The 24,607-nt window shown below is 41.9% G+C and overlaps 1 protein-coding gene across 1 annotated transcript in view; it reads left to right on the forward strand.

Annotated features, from left to right (window-relative positions):
* Positions 1–3,062: 3,062 nt before the first annotated feature.
* The window catches only part of LOC141271540 (uncharacterized), a 140,648-nt gene continuing 119,103 nt past the window's right edge, over positions 3,063–24,607 (forward strand). Inside the window, exons 1-2 of the mRNA XM_073681594.1 lie at positions 3,063–3,114; positions 23,358–23,499. The gene's annotated coding sequence lies outside the window, so the exon portion shown is untranslated. The remainder of the gene's footprint in view (positions 3,115–23,357; positions 23,500–24,607) is intronic.

Below are 24,607 nucleotides of genomic sequence, written 5' to 3' on the forward strand. Positions count from 1 at the left end.
AGGCCTCCTGATGAGCCGATTAGTGAAACATGTTCAGGCAAAAGTCTGAACACGTGTCTGGATAAGTACTAAATTCCTTTTTAAAAAAGCCATAATATATCAGATATATCATGATACTAGGTGTATAAGTTGCAGCTGGGGACATACCGAGCCCAGCTAGGCACCGCTATTTTGTATCTATAAATACCCTGTGTATATAATTTTCAATTTCTGCACCTATTCTATTACCAGCTTAGGGCAATCAATGGATAACCGATGTGGAGCGTGGGGCTCCATCCCGCATATCTAGGGTGCCAACCTCCGCTGGTGGGTAGAGGTCAGATAAATAGGCACATAGTAGTACTTCTCCAAGAATATAGTTTATTTTTCATTAATACAATACCACACTTAACCATCTCGTCCACCTTGCTTTGTGTTAGTGTTTGTTTGGGTCACATCTGATCCTCTTACACAATAGAGTCTAATTGAATTTATCTAGGATTGAGTGTATCATTTTGGATATCTTTACATACATATATTAGGGCACACTAGGGATTCCAGGAACAGCCACTGAGGAGCAGAGACATCGTTGTCGAATATACTAGGGTGGGTGAGGAAATACCTGTGGTTCATTATCAATATATGTTTATAGTGTGTTGTTTTTGTTTGTATGCTCAATGCAGGATTCACTAAACCATCTCAGATAGATATCTGTCCAGCCTCTGATTGAAGACTTCCATTGAAGAACTCACCCCCTCTCGTGGCAGCCTGTTCCACTCATTGATCACCCTCACTGTCAAAAAGTTTTTTCTAATATCTAATCTGTATCTTCTCCCATTCAGTTTCATCCCATGGCTTCTTGTGTTTCCATGTGCAAATGTACAATTGAAACCAGAAGTTTACATACACTATATAAAAAGACACACATGCATGTTTTTCTCAATATCTGACATGAAATCAGAATAAACCTTTCCCATTTTAGGTCAATTAGGATTACCATCATTTTTAATATTTGCCAAATGCTAGAATAATGAGAGAATGTTTTAAGGCATTTTTATTACTTACTGCAAAGTCAAAAGTTTACATACATTTCATTAGTATTTGGTACCATTGCCCTTAAACTGAATGACTAGGGTCAAACGTTTGGGATATCCTTCCACAAGCTTCTCACTATAGTTGGTCGGAATTTGGGCCCATTCCTCCTGACAAAACTGGTGTAACTGATCCAGGTTTGTAAATCACCTTGCTCACACCTGCCTTTTCAGCTTTGCCCAGAAATTTTCAATAGAATTGAGATCAGGGCTTTGTGATGGCCACTCCAAAACATTGACTTTGTTATCCTGAAGCCACTTTGTTACCATTTTGGCAGTATGCTTCGGGTCATTGTCCATTTAGAAGACCCATTTCCGCCCAAGCTTTAACTTCCTGGCTGATGTCTTGAGATGTTGCTTCAGTATTGCCACATAATCTTTTCTCATGATGCCATCTATTTTGTAAAGTGCACAAGCCTCTCCTGCAGCAAAACAACCCCACAACATGATGCTGCCACCCCTGTGTTTCACAGTTGGGATGGTGTTTTTAGGCTTCCAAGCTTCTCCCTTTTTCCTCCAAATGTAACGATGGTCATTATGCTCAAAAAGTTCAATTTCAGTTTCATCAAATTAAGGACTTTGTTCCGGTGTGCATTTGCAAACATTAATCTGGCTTTTTTGTGTTTCTTTTGAAGTAGTGGCTTCTTCCTGGCAGAGTGGCCTTTCAGCCTATGTTGATACAGTACTCGTTTCACTGTGGATAGTGCCACAATCTTACCAGCTTCCTCCATCATCTTCACAATGTCTTTTGCTTTTGTCCATGGGTTGATATGCACATGTCGGACCAAAGCACGTTCATCTCTGAGACACAGAACCCGTCTCCTTCCTGAGCGGTATGATGGCTGGACATTCCCATCTTGTTTGTACTTGTGTATAATTGTTTGTACAGATGAACGAGGCACCTTCAGGTATCTTGAAATTGTACCCAAGGATGAGCAAGACTTGTGCAAGTCCACAATTCTCTTCCTGATATCTTGACTGATTTCTTTAGACTTTTTCATGATGCTACACAAAGAAGCAGTGTGTTTCAGGTGTGCATTAAAATATACCCAGGTGTGTCTCTAATTAACTCAGATGTTGCCAAAAAACTATCAGAAGCTTCCAAACACATGACATCATCATATGGGCAGCCCAAGATTGTTTAAAGGCATAGTAATCTTAGTGTATTTAAACTTTTGACTTTGTAGTAAGCAATAAAAATGCCTTAAAACATTCTCTCTCTCTCTCATTATTCTGGCATTTGGCAAATATTAAACATTATGGTAATACCAATTGACCTATAACGGGAAGGGTTATTCTGATTTCATGTCAGATATTGAGAAAAAACATACATATGTGTCTTTTTATATAGTGGATGTAAACTTCTGGTTTCAACTGTATATGTATGGGAGAAATTGAGAAGAGTTGTCTGGAGCAGGCTCATGTGTTTAGCCCTATCCATACCTGGCTGGTAACTATGATTTTTTGGAGGGGTAGATTTGATTGGAATCTGGACTTTAATTTCTATACAAGCCCCTGCTCTTGGACCAGTAAACGTTGCACCCTTCTTCCTGCAATGGAGCCATATAAAGGCAGCTAGCGAGCACCGATTACTGACTTGGCTGATGGGCCCAATTCTCCGACTGTGGGGGATCCCAGTGTCCAGGTGTAGCAAGATAGGGTAAACCTGTGGAGAAGTAACTAAAACAGGCTCAGGTGCTAAACCCCAAGTGCTCACCATGTTTTATCCAGTGTAACAGGTTGCTGTGTGACCCAAACAACCCCACAGTCAATGTAGTGACAACAATTCGGGTATCAAGGTAATCTCAGAACATCTAACAAGGAGCTAATAAGAACTATTGCCCTGCCATTACTTCATATTAGGCAGAGATTAAAAATGTCATCCCTGCCGTAAATGAGCCATCGGATCACAGCAGAACGGCTGTCCAGCACTGGCGATGTCTTGAATGTGGACATAAACTAAGGTAACGACTCATACTGTAACATTCAGTCACGTGATACACTGAAGCGGAAGTGACGCTACACGGGAGAGGATTACTTCCGGGTGAGTCAGTTGCTGCGCATTGCGAGTGAGCGTCAGTTGTGTGATTTTGCGTGGCGTTTCCTAGCAGAGATTCGTCGTTTTGCACCTATATAACGTCCTGTCCCTTTCTACTGTGTGCAGTGTACACTGCAGTCTTGCTGGACGGGGTTTAGCGGGGCCGTGCCTATAGGCTGCCCTCCAGCGTACGCTCCATAGCAAGAACATGTTTTTATGTATAGTATCCATACAGGAGGCGTTGTCATTGTCTCTTAGCCCCTGAAAATGTCCGTGCCCCCCCTGCTCCCCCTCCCACGTACGAGACCTCTCTGCTCTCTCTCCCACGTTCAGGACCCCTCTACTCCCCCTCCCATGTACAAGACCCTCTTCTCCCCCTCCCACGAACGAGACCCATCTGCCCCCCCTTCCACATATGAGACTCCTTTGCTCCCCCCTCCCACGTATGAGACCCCCCTCTGCTCCCCTTCCCATGTACAGGACCCCTCTGCAACCCTTCCCATGTACTGGACCCCTATGCTTTTCTTCCCACGTATGAGACACCTCGGCTCACAGTACAGGACCCCTCTGCTCCCCCTTTCAAGTACAGGACCCCTCTGCTCCCCCTCCCACATACAGTACAGACCAAAAGTTTGGACACACCTCATTTAAAGATTTTTCTGTATTTTCATGACTATGAAAATTGTACATTCACACTGAAGGCATCAAAACTATGAATTAACACATGTGGAATTATATACTTAACAAAAAAGTGTGAAATAACTGAAAATATGTCTTATATTCTAGGTTCTTCAAAGTAGCCACCTTTTGCTTTGATGACTGCTTTGCACACTCTTGGCATTCTCTCGATGAGCTTCAAGAGGTAGTCACCGGAAATGGTCTTCCAACAATTTTGAAGGAGTTCCCAGAGATGCTTAGCACTTGTTGGCCCTTTTGCCTTCACTCTGCGGTCCAGCTCACCCCAAACCATCTTGATTGGGTTCAGGTCTGGTGACTGTGGAGGCCAGGTCATCTGACGTAGCACCCCATCACTCTCCTTCTTGGTCAAATAGCCCTTAGACAGCCTGGAGGTGTGTTTGGGGTCATTGTCCTGTTGAAAAATAAATGATGGTCCAACTAAACGCAAACCGGATGGAATAGCATGCCGCTGCAAGATGCTGTGGTAGCCATGCTGGTTCAGTATGCCTTCAATTTCGAATAAATCCCCAACAGTGTCACCAGCAAAGCACCCCCACACCATCACACCTAGACCTCCATGCTTCACGGTGGGAACCAGGCATGTAGAGTCCATCCGTTCACCTTTTCTGCGTCGCACAAAGACACGGTGGTTGGAACCAAAGATCTCAAATTTGGACTTATCAGACCAAAGCACAGATTTCCACTGGTCTAATGTCCATTCCTTGTGTTCTTTAGCCCAAACAAGTCTCTTCTGCTTGTTGCCTGTCCTTAGCAGTGGTTTCCTAGCAGCTATTTTACCATGAAGGCCTGCTGCACAAAGTCTCCTCTTAACAGTTGTTGTAGAGATGTGTCTGCTGATAGAACTCTGTGTGGCATTGACCTGGTCTCTAATCTGAGCTGCTGTTAACCTGCGATTTCTGAGGCTGGTGACTCAGATAAACTTATCCTCAGAAGCAGAGGTGACTCTTGGTCTTCCTTTCCTGGGGCAGTCCTCATGTGAGCCAGTTTCTTTGTAGCACTTGATGGTTTTTGCAACTGCACTTGGGGACACTTTCAAAGTTTTGATGGGCACTCGTTTTTCTTTACTTAGCTGCTTTTTTCTTGCCATAATACAAATTCTAACAGTCTATTCAGTAGGACTATCAGCTGTGTATCCACCAGACTTCTGCACAACACAACTGATGGTACCAACCCCATTTATAAGGCAAGAATTCCCACTTATTAAACTTGCCAGGGCACACCTGTGAAGTGAAAACCATTTCCGGTGACTACTTCTTGAAGCTCATCAAGAGAATGCCAAGAGTGTGCAAATCAGTCATCAAAGCAAAAGGTGGCTACTTTGAAGAACCTAGAATATAAGACATATTTTCAGTTGTTTCACACTTTTTTGTTAAGTATATAATTCCACATGTGTTAATTCATAGTTTTGATGCCTTCAGTGTGAATGTACAATTTTCATAGTCAAGAAAATACAGAAAAATCTTTAAATGAGAAGGTGTGTCCAAACTTTTGGTCTGTACTGTACACTGCACAGTACCACTTGTCCTGTCTTGTATATATACACTGCACAGTACCACTTCTCCTGTCCTGTATATATACACTGCACAGTACCACTCCTGTCCTGTATATACACTGCACAGTACCACTTTTCCAGTCCTGTTGTCGGAGAGGCGTCAATATTGGTTTAGTATTTTCAATATTACTATGGCCAAATAAAAATAAATATTGGAAAATCTGTTTAAATGGATTATCCTAAGTAATCCCCTCTCCTCTGGATAGAGGATAACTGTCCAATCGCTGGACATCCGACTGTTGGGACCCCCATGATCCCGAGAATCGGAGCTTTGTAGAGCACCATGTAAGTGGAGCTGTGGCCGATCATACGCACTGTGGCGCCATTCACATGTGGCTCTTCAAATAACTCCTTTTAGGAGAGTGAGGGCCACGACAGTAAAGCAAAATTCACTGATCGGGGTAATGAGTGTTAGGGTACGTGCACACGATCAGTAATTGCTGCAGATTTCACGCAGCGGCCAGATGTTACAGCATAGTGCATGGGATTTGTAGAAATCCCATGTCCACTATGCGTGTCCGTGCACCTGCGGACCTCCCGTGGACACAGATATGTGGCACGTCTTTCCAGACCACAGCATGTGAATTTCTCTTGTGGAGTCGCTAGTCTCCGCAAGAGAAATTCTATCAGTGCAATGTATAGGATGCGATGAATCCACATGGTACAATGAACACATGCGGATTCACCTACGTGCAGCGCTTTGGACGCAGCATAAAGTATACTGCGTTCAAAGCGCTTCCAATACCGACCGTGTGCACATACCCTTATAGTATATGGGCTGGTGGGGTTTGTGTGGCAGGGCTGCTTTTTTGACCCAGTCTGACCCTGATGGCCAGGGATATGTTATTGGCATTTCAAAGCACATTTTAATGTCTGTTCTTGGTAATTACTTTATCATGTACTGCATACCACACTTATGTTAAGCACCTTATGTACATCATATTATGATATAGCACTACGCACTTTATTTACGTGTCATCTCTACTTGTGTTATGGTAAATATTTATACTTTGTTTTATTATTTAGACAATTCATATATGTTTGATAATTTTGTATTTTAGTATTAGCTTTATAAGTATTACTCATAAAAGCGATAACACAGGGCGTTGTCTCTGATATAGAGATGTCTTTGTGTTAAAGGGGTATTCCCATCTCCAAGATCATATCCCAATATATACTAGGTGTAATAATGATAATATTAGCAAATACCTCCAATTAGAAATGTGGTATAGTTTTTCTGATTCACTATGTCTCTTTCCTCATGTGCAGGGCACTGCTGAACCTTATGGATCCATGGTTACGACCACTAGCAACTAGCTAACTAACTGTCACTATATCAGTGGTCATAACCATGGATACCTAAGGTCCTGCAATGCCTGCACATGAGGAAAGAGACATAGCGAATCAGAAAAACTTTACTACATTTGTAATTGGAGGTATTTGCTAATATTATCATTATTACACCTACTACATATTGGGATAGGATCTTGGAGATGGGAATACCCCTTTAAGTTTCTTTGTTTCCGAAGGCATGGAAAGCTGGGTAGAACCAGTTTTCAAGGAATTTAACTGTTTCCATGATTTATGAACTTGTTATTCTTAACTTACATAGTTTCTACGTTAGGTAATGTAAAGCCTGTAAAGACATTCCCCTTTTCCTTATCTCTTTGCTTGTAATAAAGATACGTGACCTGGCTTCTGAGAGCAGACAAGTCTGGGACACAGACAGAATTGGTGTGTTTCTCTTGTCTCCGATCGAACAACTTCCTGATTTGATCAAAACTGGCAAACGCGTGAAACCCTTTGAGTTTCTCCTCAAACTTTCTATACAGGTTTCCACATCAGTACTGTTGATATGCATAATTTTATACATTCATGACATTTAATTGCAGTGCTTAATTACCCTAACATTATACTGCCAATATATTTACTGATACCCCAGTGTTTGTTTTCTTTTGAGCATTCTTTTTTGATTTTTTTACTCTTTTGTCATATTTTAATGTTATTCATAAACGTTATATCTTATTATATGTAGATTGTATGTCATGTTTATAGGCTTTAATGAATTCTTGGTGGACACCTAACATATGTTATTATTTATTATATTTGTTGACTAATACACTAACATGTTTGCGTCTCCAGGGCGAGATCTGGACTATGTAGCTCAGGAATGAGGACCTTTTTTCTGCCAAGGGATATTCGGATATTTATAATATCAGTCGCGGGCCATACAACATTATCACCTTAAATATTAGCCTGCTATATGTGGTCCAACAATTAACTCACCGCTAATGTGATGGCTGGAACTGTTTTTTTCTTTGGTGAGATGTGTGATGGGTGGTTTTGATGTTGCTACTCAGAACTGCTTTTCCAGGCTAGCGTCGGTCTGGAGCACAGTCGAGTCTTTGCAATAAATTTAGTAAAAAACAACAACAGGTCACAGCAGTAAGTTGTTCCGAACACAGGTGCACAGTGACGAGCAAAAGGGTAACAATTAACTTTTGACTTTCAGGGTCCATATCTCATCATCCACTACTGCTTCGAACGTGAGACAATCATCTTGACTATCTCATACATAAATTTCACTTGCAACTACACTGCTCAAAAAATAAAGGGAACACTAAAATACTACATCCTAGATATCACTGAATGAAATATTCCTGTTGGACATATTCATTCATTACATAGTGGAATGTATTGACAACAATAAAACATAAAAATTATCAATGTAAATCAAAATTAATATCCCATGGAGGTCTGGATTTGGAATGATATTCAAAATGAAAGTGTAAAATCAAATTACAGGCTGATCTAACTTCAGTGGAAATGCCTCAAGACAAGGAAATGATGCTCAGTAGTGTGTGTGGCCTCCACGTACCTGTATGACCTCCCTACAACGCTTGGGCATGCTTCTGATGAGGCAGCGGATGTTCTGAGGGATCTTCTCCCAGACCTGGATTAAAACATCAATCAACTTCTGGACAGACTGTGGTACAACATGGTGTTGGTGGATGGAATGAGACATGATGTCCCAGGTGTGCTCGATTAGATTCAGGTCTGGGGAATGGGCAGGCCAGTCCAAAGCATCAATGCCTTCATCATGCAGGAACTGCTGACACACTCCAGCCACATGAGGTCTAGCATTGTCATGCATCAGAAGGAACCCAGGGACCAGTGCATCTGCATATGGTCTCACAGTGGGTCTGAGGATCTCATCCCGGTACCTAATGACAGTCATGGTACCTCTGGCCAGCACATGGACGGCTGTGCGGCCCTCCAAAGAAATGCCACCCCTCACCATTACTGATCCACTGCCAATCTGGTCATGCTGGAGGATGTTGCAGGCAGCAAATGTTCTCCACGGAGTCTCCAGATTCTGTCACGTTTCACATGTGCTCAGTGTGAACCTGCTGTCATCCGTGAAGAGCATAGGGCACCAATGTGGAATCTGCCAATCTTGGTGTTCTCTGGCAAATGCCAATCACCCTGCATGGTGTTGGGCTGTAAGCTCAAAACACAACTTGTGGACGTCGGGCCCTCATACCACCCTCATGGAGTCTGTTTCTGACAGATTGAGCAGACACATGGATGTTAGTGGCCTGCTGGAAGTCATTTTGCAGGGCTCTGGCACTGCTCCTCCTGTTCTTCCTTGTTCAAAGGAGGATGTAGCAGTCCTGATGCTGGGTTGTTGCCCTCCTACAGCCCCCTCCACGTCTCCTGGTGTACCGGCCTGTCTCCTGGTACAGTATCTGCTCCATGCTCTGGACACTGTGCTGACAAACACAGCTACCCTTCTTGCCACAGCTGTCATTTATGTGCCATCCTGGATGAGCTGCACTACCTGAGCGACTTCTGTGGGTTGTAGATACCGCCTCATGCTACTGTACCTCTAGGAGTGAGAGCAGTGACAAAATGCAAAAGTGACCAAAACAGCCAAAAAGGATGAGAACAGAGAAATGGTCTGTGGTCATCACATGCAGGACCACTCCTTTATAGGGGGTATCTTGCTAATTGCCTATCATTTTTACTTGTTGTCTTTTCCATTTGAACAACAGCAGGAGAAATTGATTCAATCAGTGTTGCTTCATTACTTGACAGGTTGATTTCACAGAAGTGTGATTGACTTACATTGTGGAGTTACATTGTGTTGTGTAAGTGTTCCCTTTATTTTTTTGAGCAGTGTATTTAGCATATGATTAGTTATGCAGATTTTTGATAGGTCACTGCATTGTTACTATTTTGCTCCTGGTGGTGGAACAATCTTTTTCTTCCTGCACACTACAAAATACCTGTTCTCACAATCCCTAATACCTCAGTGTGTTATTACGTTGATTCCCAAGCGAAAGGTCACTGTTTGAATCAAGGAGCACGTATGAAGAAGATTTCCCAAGAAAAGAGAAACAGCATCATCCAGCAAATCGATAGGGGTCTCTCAGGCAAGAAACTTGCCAAACTGCATCATGTGAGTGCCATGACAGTTGGATGAATGCAAAATGAATTCCATCTATTCAAAAATCAGGAGGTAGATGTCTAGGCAAAATGTCGAAGTGAACAAGTCGGCTCATCATAAGATTTATCACTTCTGAAGCGACAAACATGGCAATATAGGTGGCTCGTATGCTTCGTAATAGTGAGATCATAGACAGACATGCAAGCACTATGCGACGCATGTTACACAAGTCTGTAATGGTGGCTCAAAAAAGGTGAAGAAACCTCGACTTCAATATTGTCATAAGAAGCGTCGGCTGGAGTTTGCAAAAAAGTACGACAAATGGACTGTAGAAGATTAGAAACAGGTGATTTGGAACGATAAGATGAAAGTTTATAAACTAGGCTCTGATGGGAACAAATGGGTCTGGAAGAAATAAGGGAAAACGGTGCTAATGGATCGAGAAATTAAAAGTTGGGTAGAGGAAGCCTGATGATATGGGCTTGTTTCACAGCCAAAGATGATGGATACTTGACCAAGATCGATGGTGGTCTCAATGCTGAGCTATATATTAGCGTCATACAACACAAGTTACTTCGTACACTCGAGTACTATGGGTATGAAAAGGACGACATAGTGTTCCAGCAGGACAACGACCCGAAGCTCAAGTCAAGATTGGTAAAGAAATGGTTCAATAACAATAAAGTAGAGGTGCAGGACTTGTCCCCGCAATTGTCAGACTTAAAACAAATCGAACACTTGTATGTAGAGTTGAAGAAAATGTATACATACCCAAGTGAGTCGACCAGTATGCATCAACTTTGGGAATGTGTAGAAGAGACCTGGGATCAGATTTCGGTCAAGACATGTTTGAATCTGATCGACAGCATGCCCAGAAGGATTCAGGCTGAAAGCCAAAGGTGAATTTACAAAATACTAACAAAATAATAAATTAAAATTTAGATTTTTAGGAGCAAAATAGTAATAATGCAGTGACATGACAAGAATTTGCATAACTAATCTTATGCTAAATAGTTGCAAGTCAAATTTGTGTATGAGATACCCAAGATGATTGTCTATAAAATGATGGTAATTTCACATTCGAAGCAATAGTGGATGGTGAGATATGAAGCCTGAAAGTCAAAAGTTCAAATTATTTTTACCCTTTTGCTCATCACTGTATATTACACTGCTTGTCTCCTCAAAGAATACACTGGACTGCTGTATATACATCAGATAGGATACACTGAGGCTACTGTATATACATTGCATAAAAAACACTGAGACAGTGCTGTGTATATACCGTATTTTTCGGACTATAAGACGCACCGGACCATAAGACGCACTTAGGTTTTAGAGGAGGAAAATAGAAAAAAATGTAAGCAAAAAATGTGGTCACGATGTACTGTTAAGGGGGAGCAGGTCTGCTGTTGACACTGATATAGGGGTAATGTCCCCCAATTCTGATAATATCCCCCATCCTGGTAGATATGTCCCCCCTTCCTATTATACGTGACCCCCATCCCCATCCTGGTATGTATGGCACCCCTCCATCCAGATATGCATGGCACCCCTCCATCCTGATATGCATAGCACCCCTCATCCTTATCCTGGTATGCATGGCACCCCTCATCCTTATCCTAGTATGCATGGCACCCCTCATGCCTATGCTGGTATGCATGGTACCCTTCATCCCTAACTTGGTATGCATAGCACCCCTCATCCCTATCCTGGTATTCATGGCCCCCTCATCCCTATCCTGGTATGCATGGCACCCCTCATCCTTATCTTGGTATGCATGGCACCCCTCATACCCATCCTGGTATGCATGGCACCCCTCGTGCCTATCCTGGTATGCATGGCACCCCTCATCCTTATCCTGGTATGCATGGCCCCCTCATCCTTATCCTGGTATGCATGGCACCCTCATCCTTATTCTGATATGCATGGCCCCCTCATCCTTATACTGGTATGTATGATCCCCCTCATCCTTATACTGGTATGTATGATCCCCCTCATCCTTATACTGGTATGTATGATCCCTCTCATCCTTATACTGGTATGTATGATCCCCCTCATCCTTATACTGGTATGTATGATCTCCCTCATCCTTATCCTGGTATGTATGGCCCCCTCATCCTTATCCTGGTATGTATGGCCCCCTCATCATTATCCTGGTATGTATGGCCCCATCATCCTTATCCTGGTATGTATGGCCCCCTCATCCTTATCCTGGTATGTATGATCCCCTCATCCTTATCCTGGTATGTATGGCCCCCTCATCCTTATCTTAGTATGCATGGTCCCCCTAATCCCTATCACTCTGCACATAAAAAAATAAACACTCCTACTCACCTCTCTTCTCTCTCCTCCAGTGCTGTGTCCTGTCTGCCCGCACTGATCTCTCCATATGAGCTGCGCATGGCGTCACTGCCATCCGCGGCTCACAAGGAGAGATCAGCTGCCTGAAGTCACTGCTCCCCACGCCGGGACTGTGTGCGTGGGGAGCAGTGACTTCATGCTCCTTAATAGCCGGCACACAGGCCTCAGAGTAAAAAGATCAGTAGAAAGGTCTTTGTACTGTCCCCTTATATACTTGTACATAGTAATAAGATCACCCCTAAGCCTTTGTTTTTCCAAACTAAATAACCCCAAGTGTATTAACCTGTCTTGGTATTGCAGACCCCCCAGTCCTCTAATAACCTTGGTCGGTCTTCTCTGCACCCGCTCTAGTTCAGCTATGTCTTTCTTATACACCAGAGACCAGAACTGTACACAGTATTCTAAGTGTGGTCACACTATTGACTTGTATAGAGGTAAAATTATGTTCTCCTCGTGAGAATCTATGCCTCTTTTAATGCATCCCATTATTTTATTTGCTTTTGCAGCAGGTGCCTGACACTGGCCACCAAACGTGAGCTTGTCGTCCACCAATACACCCAGGTCTTTTTCAGTTACAGTTTTGCCCAGTGTTTTACAATGAAGCATATAATTATACATTTTATTTCCTCTGCCCAAGTGCATTACCTTACATTTATCCCCATTAAAGCTCATTTGCCATTTATCAGCCCAAGCTTCTAGTTTACATAGATCCTCCTGTAATATAAAATTGTCCTCCTCTGTATTGATTAACCTGCAGAGTTTAGTGTCATCTGCAAATATTGAAATACTACTCTGTATGCCCCCTACAAGGTCATTAATAAATATATTAAAAAGAAGGGGGCCCAATACTGACCCCTGTGGTACCCCACTGTTAACTGAGACCCAGTCTGAGTGTGTTCCATTAATAACCACCCTTTGTTTCCTATCACTGAGCCAATTCTTAACCCCCATACATATATTTTCCTCTATCCCCATTGTTCTCATTTTATATATCAACCTTTTGTGTGGAACCGTATCAAAAGCTTTTCAAAAGTCCATATACACAACATCCACTGCATTTCCTTGGTCCAGTTCGGAACTTGCCTCCTCATAAAAGCTGATCAGATTAGTTTGACAGGAACGGTCCCTCGTAAACCCATATTGATATTGGGTCATGAGGTTATTCTTATTCAGATACTCTAGTATAACATCTCTTAGGAAACCTTCCAGGATTTTACCCACAGTAGAGGTTAAGCTTACCGGCCTATAATTTCCAAGTTCGGTTTTTGTCCCCTTTTTGAATATTGGCACCACATTTGCTATACGCCAGTCCTGTGGTACAGACCCTGTTATTATGGAATCTTTAAAGATTAAAAATAATGGTCTATCTATGACATTACTTAATTCCCGCAGTACTCGCGGGTGTACCCCATCCGGGCCCGGGGATTTGTCAACTTTAGTGATTTTTAGACACCGCCCTACTTCCTGCTGGGTTAAGCAAGTGACATTTAATGGAGAATTTTTGTCATCACTAATCATGTTTTCTGTCATGCGATTTTCTTGTGTAAATACTGTTGAAAAAAAATCATTTAGCATATTGGCTTTTTCCTCATCCTCGTCCACCATTTCACCCAGACTATTTTAAGGGGGCCAACACTATCATTTTTTAGTTTTTTACTATTTATGTAGTTAAAGAATATTTTGGTATTATTTTTGCTTTCTCTGGCAATGAGTCTCTCCTTGATTTTTTTTTTACAGAATTTATTTAATTTTCTGTATTTATTTAATGCCTCATCACTACCTACTTGCTTTAGTTCTCTATATGCTTTCTTTTTGTCACTCATGCTAATAAATGTCTCCCATTTGCTTTGTGTAGTTTTATGTCTCAGGATATCGTCCCAGTTTATTGCACTAAGATCATCTCAACCGTTGGAAATTTGCCTTCCTGAAGTTTAGTGTCCTTGTAACCCCTCTACTACACATCTTATTAAAGGATACATGAAAACGTATTATTTTGTGATCACTATTACCCAAGTGACCCCCAACTCGTATATTTGATATGCGGTCTGGCCTGTTGGTTAATATTAGGTCTAGCAGTGCCCCCTTTCTGGTTGGGCCCTGAACCAGTTATGAAAGGTAATTGTCTCTCATAGTTGTCAAAAACCTATTACCTTTGCTTCAACTACAGGTTTCTGTTCCCAAATGTATTTCAGGGTAGTTGAAATCCCCCATAATAATGACTTTTCCTTGAGTCTCTGCTTCATCTATTTGCTTTATGAGGATATTCTCCGCTGCTTCCATTATTTTTGGAGACTTATAACAAACCCCTATCAGTAATTTATTATTTTTTCCCCCTCCCCTTATCTCCACCCACAGGGACTCTACATTTTCATTAGATTCACATATATTCTCACGCAAGATGGGTTTTAAGGATGATTATACATATAAACACACACACCCCCTCGCTTGTTTGTACGGTCATTTCTGAACAGACTATAGGCCTGTAAATTAACTGCCCAGTCATGGCTCTCGTCCAGCCATGTCTCAGATATCCCCACCATGTCATAATTATTTTCCAACAAAATTAATTCTAATTCCTCCATTTTGTTGATGAGGCTTCTGGCATTAGTGTACATGCATTTTATGTAGCTCTCTGTACCTCTATTCCTTCTTACTATATTGACTGTTCTAACCCCACCCCCAATTTCTTTATTTGTGCCCAGGTCACTATCTGCACTATCTTCCCCACCTATAAAATGAATACCCTCCCCCCCAATCCCTAGTTTAAACACTCCTCCAACCTTCTAGCCTTTTTCTCCCCCAGCACATCTGCACCCTCCCCATTGAGGTGCAGCCTGTCCCTAGCGTAGAACCTGTAGCCAACTGAGAAGTTGGCCCAGTTCTCCAGCAACCCAAACCCCTCCTTCCTACACCAATTCCTGAGCCACTTATTTATCTCCCTAATCTCCCATTGCCTCGCTGGCTTGGTACGGGCAGTATTTCAGAGAATACCACCTTGGAGGTCCTTGCTTTAAGCTTGCAGCCTAATTCCCTGAAATCATCTTTAAGGACCTTCCACCTACCTCTAACTTTGTCATATGTGCCAATGTGCACCATGATCGCTGGTTCGTCACCAGCCGCTCCCAGTAATCTGTCAACCCGATCAGCGATGTGCCGGACTCGAGCACACCGTTCGACGATCCCTGTCTTTGTGACAGATTGCCCTATCTGTTCCCCTAATAATTGAGTCCCCCACTACCAGCACCTGCCTGGCCTGCCCTTCTCTCCTATTTCCCCCCTTACTGGAGCTGACACTCCTTTGGCTTTCAGAGGACATGCCTTGCTGCAGCAGTGCTACCCTTGTACCGACACCCCCCTCATCTGCCAACTTTGCAAACTTATTGGGGTGTGCCAGATCAGGACTAGCCTCCCTGGCACTCTTCCCTCTACCCCCCCCCTTCTAACTGTCACCCAGCTAGCTGCCTCACTGTCCTGCAGCTCCCTACTACCACCCTCCCCCACATGTACCCCAGTGAGCAGCTGCTCAGTGAGCAGCAGACTCCTTTCCATATTGTCAATGGATCTCAGTGTTGCCAGCTGCTCATTTAGATCCAGTACCTGGGCTTCCAAACGCACAACGTGCACACATCTCGCACAGCCGTATGCACCCACGACCAGCTGTTCAAGGATTGCATACATGTGGCAAGATATACACTGGATAGCATTGTCAATAATGGAGCTCATTTCCTAATGTGGATTGCACTAGACAGAAATGTTAAGTAAATAGAAATGTAAAGAATTAATAAAATACAGACAGCAATTCAGTCCAAATTCCTCCCTTCCAAACTCCCTGAATCCAAGTCACTGAAAAAGTATTCATGTCCTGTGAACTTTTCCACATTTTTTCATGTCACACCCAGAAACTTAAATGTATTTTATTGGGATTTTATTTGATATACCAACACGAAGTAGCAAGTATTTGTGAAGTGTTAAGGAATTAAGGAAATTACACATGGTTTTCTAATTATTTTAAAAATATAAATCTGAAAACTGTGACATGCATTTGTATTCAGCCTTCTGTAGTTTGGCATCCCTAGATATTATTCTCAGTTTAACTACAGCTGTTCTGTGAAGGTCTCAGAGGTTTGTTTGAGAACATTTGGGGTCTAGCAACATCATGAAAACCAAAGAACACACCTGACTGGTCAGGGATAAAGTTGTGGAAGAGAGTAAAGCAGGGTTAGGTTATAAAAAATAGCCCAAGATCTGAATATCTCATGGAGCACTGTTCAATCCATCATCCAAAAATGGAAGGAGTATGGCACAACTGCAAACCTACTAAGACATAGTTGTCCACCTAAACTGACATCCCATGCAAGGTGACCACTAATTAGAGAAGCAGACCAAAGTAGAACATTTTGGGCTAAATGCAAAATGCTAGGTGTAGCGGAAAACTTACACTGCATATCAACCTGAAAACACCATCCCCACAGTCAAACATGGTGGTAGCAGCATCATGCTGCGGGGATGCTTTTCTTCAGCAGGGACAGGGAAACTGGTCAGAGTTGATGGGAAGATGCATAAGACTTGAGACTGGGGCGTAGGTTCACCTTACAGCTGGACAATGACCCTAAACATACTGCCAGAGCTACAATGGAATGGATTAGATTAGAGCATATTCATGTGTTTGAATGGCCCAGTCACAGTAAAGACGTAAATCCTATTAAGAATCTGTGGCAAGACTTGAAAATTGCTGTTTATGGATACTCTCCATCCAATCTCACTGAGCTAGAGCTAGATTGTAAAGAAGAATAGGCTAAAAAATAAGCCTCTAGAGGTACAAAGCTGGTGAAGACAACCACAAAAAAAACTTGCAGCAGTAATTGCAGTGAAAGGTAATCTTACAAATTATTGACGCTGGCTGAATACAAATACACATCACAATTTTCAGATTTGTATTTTTAAAATAATTAGAAAACAATGTATCATTGCCTATACTCTTCACAAATACTTGCTACTTTGTGTTGGTTTATCGCATAAAATCCCAAACAAAAACATTTAAGTTTGCAGGTGTAATGTGGAAAAGTTCACAGGGTAAATTTCAGGGTACTGATAAGTATATGCTCGTATTATGGGTGTCTTAAGAGGTGTGAACATTTTTAAAGGACATGGCAAATGTCCCTAAAAGTTTTGGACCGTTCATAAATTTTGGTCCAGTTGTCCAGAAAAAAACTGAATACATAGGTTGGCAACCCTGCACTTATGCCAATGAGGCTGTTTAGTTCAAGTAAACCCTTGCTTGGTTCGGAAATGATGTTTTATACCCTGGCCTTATGCCTCTTTTACACGTTCATAATTCTGTGTGTGTATTATTCATTTTTTTTGTTGGTTTTTAACAGATCGCACATGGCACACTATAGTATATAGCTGGTTATATGCAAAAAAAAAGACATGTCTGAGTTTTGTCCTGTGTGCGGACCAAACTCACACATTTCAATGCATGAGTTCATGATGTGAAAGTGCAATACATAAATGCCATCCGCGTGCTATCCTTTTGAATCCTTATAGATTTGACAGTTCTGAATTACGGGTTATGATTTAGAACTTTCCAAAATAAATTATTGGTAAAGTATTTGAAAATTATTTTTATTTAAATCCAATAATCCTTTTGTTTGGTGTCGGATAAGGGCTTATGCATAAGAGCATATAAATAGAACGGACAGCAAACTGACCTGTGTTGTTCATTAGGGCTGTTCAGATGAACGTTTTTTTTTCTCAGTCCTACTGTCCGTGAGAAAAAAAGACAGCATACACTACTTTCTTCCCGGTCTCGGATGAGACTCACCCATTCAAGTCTATGTCTGTGTAAAAAAAAAAATTGGATCCCACACAGAACATCCAATGATCCAGAAACCACATCATCTCAAGAGTTATAACAAAATACATTTTATTGAAAATCTTTTAAAAATTACATAAATATTTAGCCAATAGCTAGTGCACTCTCCCGGACGAAGGACCCTGGCATCGCATTCCAGCTCTGGTAATATAATCCATTATGTACTTATTATGCATCTATGTATATCCTGTGGTTTCGTGTGCTTTATACCATGCCCTGATTAGGAGATTGTCTCCTTATAGGAGACAAACTGTATGTGTTATTCAGTGTCACTCTACTTCACTATTTATACAATTATACATCTTGGACTTTGTTATATGATCTTCGATCAATTGAGTGTCACTTTACCATACTATATAATCATGTTATTACACCATATGGTGACCTTTTTATGGATTGATTTATATACTTAAATGTTGACACTTTACCTCTGCGGGCTGTTGATGCCAACTATTGGCTAATTATTTATGTAATTTTTAAAAGTTTTTTAATAAAATTTATTTTATTATAACTCTTGAGATGATGTGGTTTCGCTACACCATTTTCCTGTATGTGAGCTGATATGATGGTTTATAACCATTTACTTTTGTCCTGAACTCTGAGTATTGTGCAATTTTTACTAAGACTATATATGAGATATACTTTGAAAAACCTACAAATTAACAGAAGCAAAAAAGCCGAGTAGATAAAAAACTTATAAATCTTTATTAACAAATTAAGTAAAAAAAACTGTAATATGGGGAAAAACACTAGTAGAAAATTTCAAAAACACATCATAACAAGCTGCACCATTAGAGGGAGCCCAAGCTCCATAATACAGTCATGGCCAAAAGTATTGAGAATGAGACAAATAGTAATTTTTCCAAAGTTTACTGCTTAATTTTTTGTAATGGCAATTTGCATATACTCCTGAATGTCAAAGAGTGATCAGCTTAACAGCAATTACTGTACTTGCAAAGTCAATATTTGCCCAGAAAATGAACTTTAACCCCCAAAACACATTTCAACATCATTGCAGTCCTGCCTTAAAAGGAGCAGCTAACATCGTTTTAGTGATTGATCCATTAACACAGGTGTGGGTGTTGATGAGGACAGGGCTGGCGATCAATCAGTCATGATTAAGTAAGAATGACATCACTGGACACTTTAAAAGGAGGCTGGTTCTTGGTATCATTGTTTCTCTTCAGTTAACCATGGTTATCTCTAAAGAAACACATGCAGCCATCATTGCACTGCAACAAAAATGGCCTAACAGGGAAGAGTATCGCAGCTACAAAGATTGCACCTCAGTCAGCAATCTATCGCATCATCAAGAACTTCAAGGAGAGAGCTTCCATTGTTGTCAAAAAGGCTCCAGGGCGCCCAAGAAAGACCAGCAAGCGCCAGGACCGTATCTTAAAACTGTTTCAGCTGCGGGATCGGACTACCAGCAGTGCCGAGCTTGCTCAGGAATGGCAGCAGGCTGGTGTGAGTGCTTCTGCACGCACTGTGAGGCGGAGACTCTTTGAGCAAGGGCTGGTTTCAAGGAGGGCAGCAAAGAAGCCACTTCTCTCCAGAAAAAACATCAGGGACCGACTGATATTCTGCAAAAGTTACAGGGAGTGGACTGCTGAGGACTGGGGCAAAGTCATTTTCTCTGATGAATCCCCTTTTCGATTGTTTGGGACATCTGGAAAACAGCTTATTCGGAGAAGAAGAGGTGAGCGCTACCACCAGTCTTGTCTCATGCCAACTGTAAAGCATCCTGAAACCATTCATGTGTGGGGTTGCTTCTCAGCCAAGGGAATCGGCTCACTCACAGTCTTGCCTAAAAACACAGCCATGAATAAAGAATGGTACCAGAATGTCCTCCAAGAGCAACGTCTCCCAACCGTCCAAGAGCAGTTTGGCGCCCAACAATGCCTTTTCCAGCATGATGGAGCACCTTGCCATAAAGCAAAGGTGATAACTAAATGGCTCATGGAACAAAACATAGAGATTTTGGGTCCATGGCCTGGAAACTCCCCAGATCTTAATCCCATTGAGAACTTGTGGTCAATCATCAAGAGACGGGTGGACAAACAAAAACCAACAAATTCTGGCAAAATGCAAGCATTGATTATGCAAGAATGGACTGCTATCAGTCAGGATTTGGTCCAAAAGTTGATTGAGAGCATGCCAGGGAGAATTACAGAGGTCTTGAAGAAGAAGGGGCAACACTGCAAATATTGACTTGCTGCATTAACTCATTCTAACTGTCAATATAACCTATTGGTACTCATAATATGATTGCAATTATATTTCTGTATGTGATATAAACATCAGACAAACACTAATAAAAACCAGAGGCCAGCAGATCATGTGAAAATATAATTTTGGTGTCATTCTCAAAACTTTTGGCCATGACTGTACACTGCTCAAAAAAATAAATAAAGGGAACCCTTAAACAACAGAATATAACTCCAAGTACATCAAACTTCTGTGAAATCAAACTGTCCACTTAGGAAGCAACACTGATTGACAATCAATTTCACATGCTGTTGTGCAAATGGAATAGACAATAGATGGAAATTATTGGCAATTATCAAGACACACTCAATAAAGGAGTGGTTCTGTAGGTGGGGACCACAGACCACATCTCAGTACCAATGCTTTCTGGCTGATGGTTTGGTCACTTTTGAATGTTGGTTGTGCTTTCACACTCGTGGTAGCATGAGACGGACTCTACAACCCACAGAAGTTGCTCAGGTAGTGCAGCTCATCCAAGATGGTGCATCAATGCGAGCTGTGGCAAGAAGGTTTGCTGTGTCTGTCAGCGTAGTGTCCAGAGGCTGGAGGCCCTACCAGGAGACAGGCCAGTACACCAGGAGACGTGGAGGGGGCCGTAGAAGGGCAACAACCCAGCAACAGGACCGCAACCTCCTCCTTTGTGCAAGGAGGAACAGGAGGAGCACTGCCAGAGCCCTGCAAAATGACCTCGTGTCTGCACAAACGGTTAGAAACCGACTCCATGAGGGTGGTATGAGGGCCCGACGTCCACAGATGGGGGTTGTGCTCACAGCCCAACACTGTGCAGCACGCTTGGCATTTGCCACAGAACACCAGGATTGGCAAAGTAGCCACTGGCGCCATGTGCTCTTCACAGATAAAAGCAGGTTCACATTGAGTACATGTGACAGACGTGACAGAGTCTGGAGACGCCGTGGAGAGCGATCTGCTGCCTGCAACATCCTTCAGCATGACCGGTTTAGCAGTGGGTCAGTAATGCGTGTGGGGTGGCATTTCTTTGGAAGGCCGCACAGCCCTCCATGTGCTCACCAGAGGTAGCCTGACTGCCATTAGGTACCGAGATGAGATCCTCAGACCCCTTGTGAGACCATATGCTGGTGCGGTTGGCCCTAGGTTCCTCCTAATGCAGGACAATGCCAGACCTCATGTGGCTGGAGTGTGTCAGCAGTTCCTGCAAGATGAAGGCATTGAAGCTATGGACTGGCCCTCCCGTTCCCCAGACCTGAATCCGGTTGAGCACATCTGGGACATCATGTCTCGCTCCATCCACCAACGTCACGTTGCACCACAGACTGTCCAGGAATTGGCGGATGCTTTAGTCCAGGTCTGGGAGGAGATCCCACAGGAGACCATCTGCAACCTCATCAGGAGCATGCCCAGGCGTTGCAGGGAGGTCATACAGGCACGTGGAGGCCACACACAATACTGAGCCTCATTTTGACTTGTTTTAAGTACATTACATCAAAGTTGGATCAGCCTATAGTGTGTTTTTCCACTTTAATTTTGGGGGTGACTCCAAATCCTGGCCTCCATTGGTTAATAAATTTGATTTGCATTGATGATTTTTGTGTGATTTTGTTGTCAGCACAAAAGCTTTGTGGCTTGTCAACATGTAGTTTGGCAAATTCCAGTCTGACTTTTTTGGCATTTTTTTTTCAACAATGGTGTTCTCCTTGGTCGTCTCCCATGAAGTCCACTTTGGATCAAACAATGACGGATGGTGCGATCTGACACTGATGTTCCTTGAGCTTGAAGTTCACCTTTAATCTCTTTAGAAGTTATCCTGGACTCTTTTCTTACTATTCGTATTATCCGTCTCTTTGATTTGTCATCAATTTTCCTCCTGCTGCCACGTCCAGGGAGGTTGGCTACAGTCCCATGGATCTTAAATTTCTAAATAATATGTTAAACTGTAGTCACAGGAACATCATGCTGCTTGGAGGTGGTCTTATAACCTTTACCTTTAACATGCTTTTCTATAATTTTCTTTCTAATCTCCTGAGACAACTCTTTCCTTTGCTTCCTCTGGTCCATGTTGAGTGTGGTACACACCATGTCACCAAACAACACAGTGAGTATCTGTAGCCCTATATACAGGCCCACTGACTGATTACAAGATTGTAGACACCTATGATGCTAATTAGTGAACACAACTTGATTCAACATGTCCCTTTTGTCACATTATTTTCAGGGGAACCATGATTTCTGTCCAGGCCTATTTCATGAGTTTAATTTTTTTTTTTAATTCTGTGGACGCAGGGTTGAAAAGCAATGGCTGACTTTCATTTGTTCATTTTCATAGATTTTTAATTTATTATTACTTTTGTCAGATTCAAGTTATTTCTGTGACCATTGTGGGTTTTTCTTTCATTAAATGAGGGCTACAAACAGTTTTGACCACGTTGTGTATATGTTCATAGCTTCATCTAAATTACTCCACGTCAGCACAAAATTTCATCATCCAACATATGGTAAGGAAAAAAGTATACATATATATAGTAAAGTGATAAGCTACTTAAATAAAGTGCAAATGCATATTATTCCTATAGTAGGCACTGGTTGACACAGAAATGAGAAAAGAGGATTTACACAGGACCTCAAATGGACAAGATGTTAAAAACTCAGTTTGGCCAGCATGACACACTTCACTCTTTTCACATTTGTTCTAGATAACTGAATGTCTTTTTTTTCCTATTATTTCAGCCTAATGAGTTTTGTTTTCAAGAAGGATTTATTGGGTGGTTTCATACACAGGATTTTTTGGCGTCTCACTGCAGTTACTGAGATGCCAAAAGTAGATTTCCAAGTCGTGGGAAATAATTAGGAAGGACTTATACTTCTCCTTCATGCAACCTGCACTTCTGGCTTTGGCTCAAAAGCTGACTTGCATCTTTAAAAAAAGAAGTAAAAAACTGCTATGTGTGATGACCACTATAAAAAAATTTTTTGGGAAGCTGGTAGCGGAAACCTTTCTTCCCTGATTCCTTTATTACATGAAAAGTTGACTCTGTTTCAGTCCATGAAATACCTGTTTCTCTCAACAGAGACCAAACAAAGTTGCCTACTACATCTTTGAATATTGATGAATCCCTTAAAATCTGTGAGCCACCAATAAAAATGTCATGTAGACAGCAAATTGATGAAGATTTTCCCCCATGTCTTTTGGGACATTGTGCATGGCTAGAGGTAAGTAGTTTCATATACTCCTTAGAATGGTTATTCAGTCATTTTATACTGATGGAAATCATAAAATGAATGGATCCTATTACACTATAGGACATGGTTGATGCAATAAAATAACTGCCATACATTAGTTTGGCATTGAACTTTGAGATTATTGTACAGTGCATTACATAACTTTGTAAAAGATTCTTTCTTTCTTGCCGGCAGAAATTGCGTACACTCTTCAACATTGATATGGCAACATAAAGATTGAAAAGTCATGGAATTTTGAAAATCATGAGATGGATAGACATTCTAATTGTATGCAAATGATGAAAGAATGGAAACAACATTTCAAAACATGTCGATTTATTCAATATTGCGTAAAAGCACCTGTTAGGCTTACCTGGTGAGGTGGCTTTACAAAGCCGTAGGGCAGGATGGACACACGGACCCAGGGCATTGGTGCAGATGGCTGGAAGGCACGTGAAGAAGCCAAGACTTGGAGACATTAGAGCCACAGGACCAAAAAGGCAGGAAAAGAGGAATACATCAAGTCTGTTCACAGTGTGCGGTCATCCTCTGCTTTCCTCAGTGTGATGCCTCAGAGTTCAATGACATTTTGTTAGCATAGTGCAATCAGTGGGTTAATCCAGGAGATGGCTATCAGAGGGTTAACAGGCAAAAACTGACTTTATGCATGATCATAGAAGCTATGCAAGATGGATGCTCATCATGAACAGATGGTGGAACATTTTCAACAGCAACTGATCTATAGAGTCTGAAGACTTAAACAAGTGTATGTATCTAACTGGGCTATAAGTGGCCTAGGGAGATAATGTCACAGATGTACATCGGGCAACTTGCAAAACCCGACATAGAACACAACAATGAACATAGAGCACAACTATTTGGGAAGGGCAAAAAGCACATACTAGGCGCGACAGATGCGTATCGGCGCCAAGAGCAGAAGTACACCCACTACCACACATTGGTATGTTATCAATGAGATGATTAATTATCTGAGGAATGTTCTGCTACAGTGAATGCACTTGGGCACACAAATCATCAAGATCCATTTCTGGCAGCTCCCTTTGCAGTTGCCGACCACTGACGTCCCAGATGTGGTCTG

This window comes from Phyllobates terribilis, unplaced genomic scaffold (genome assembly GCF_046119375.1).
Source record: "Phyllobates terribilis strain yellow unplaced genomic scaffold, ASM4611937v1 Scaffold_5__5_contigs__length_657084704, whole genome shotgun sequence".
NCBI lineage: Eukaryota > Metazoa > Chordata > Amphibia > Anura > Dendrobatidae > Phyllobates > Phyllobates terribilis.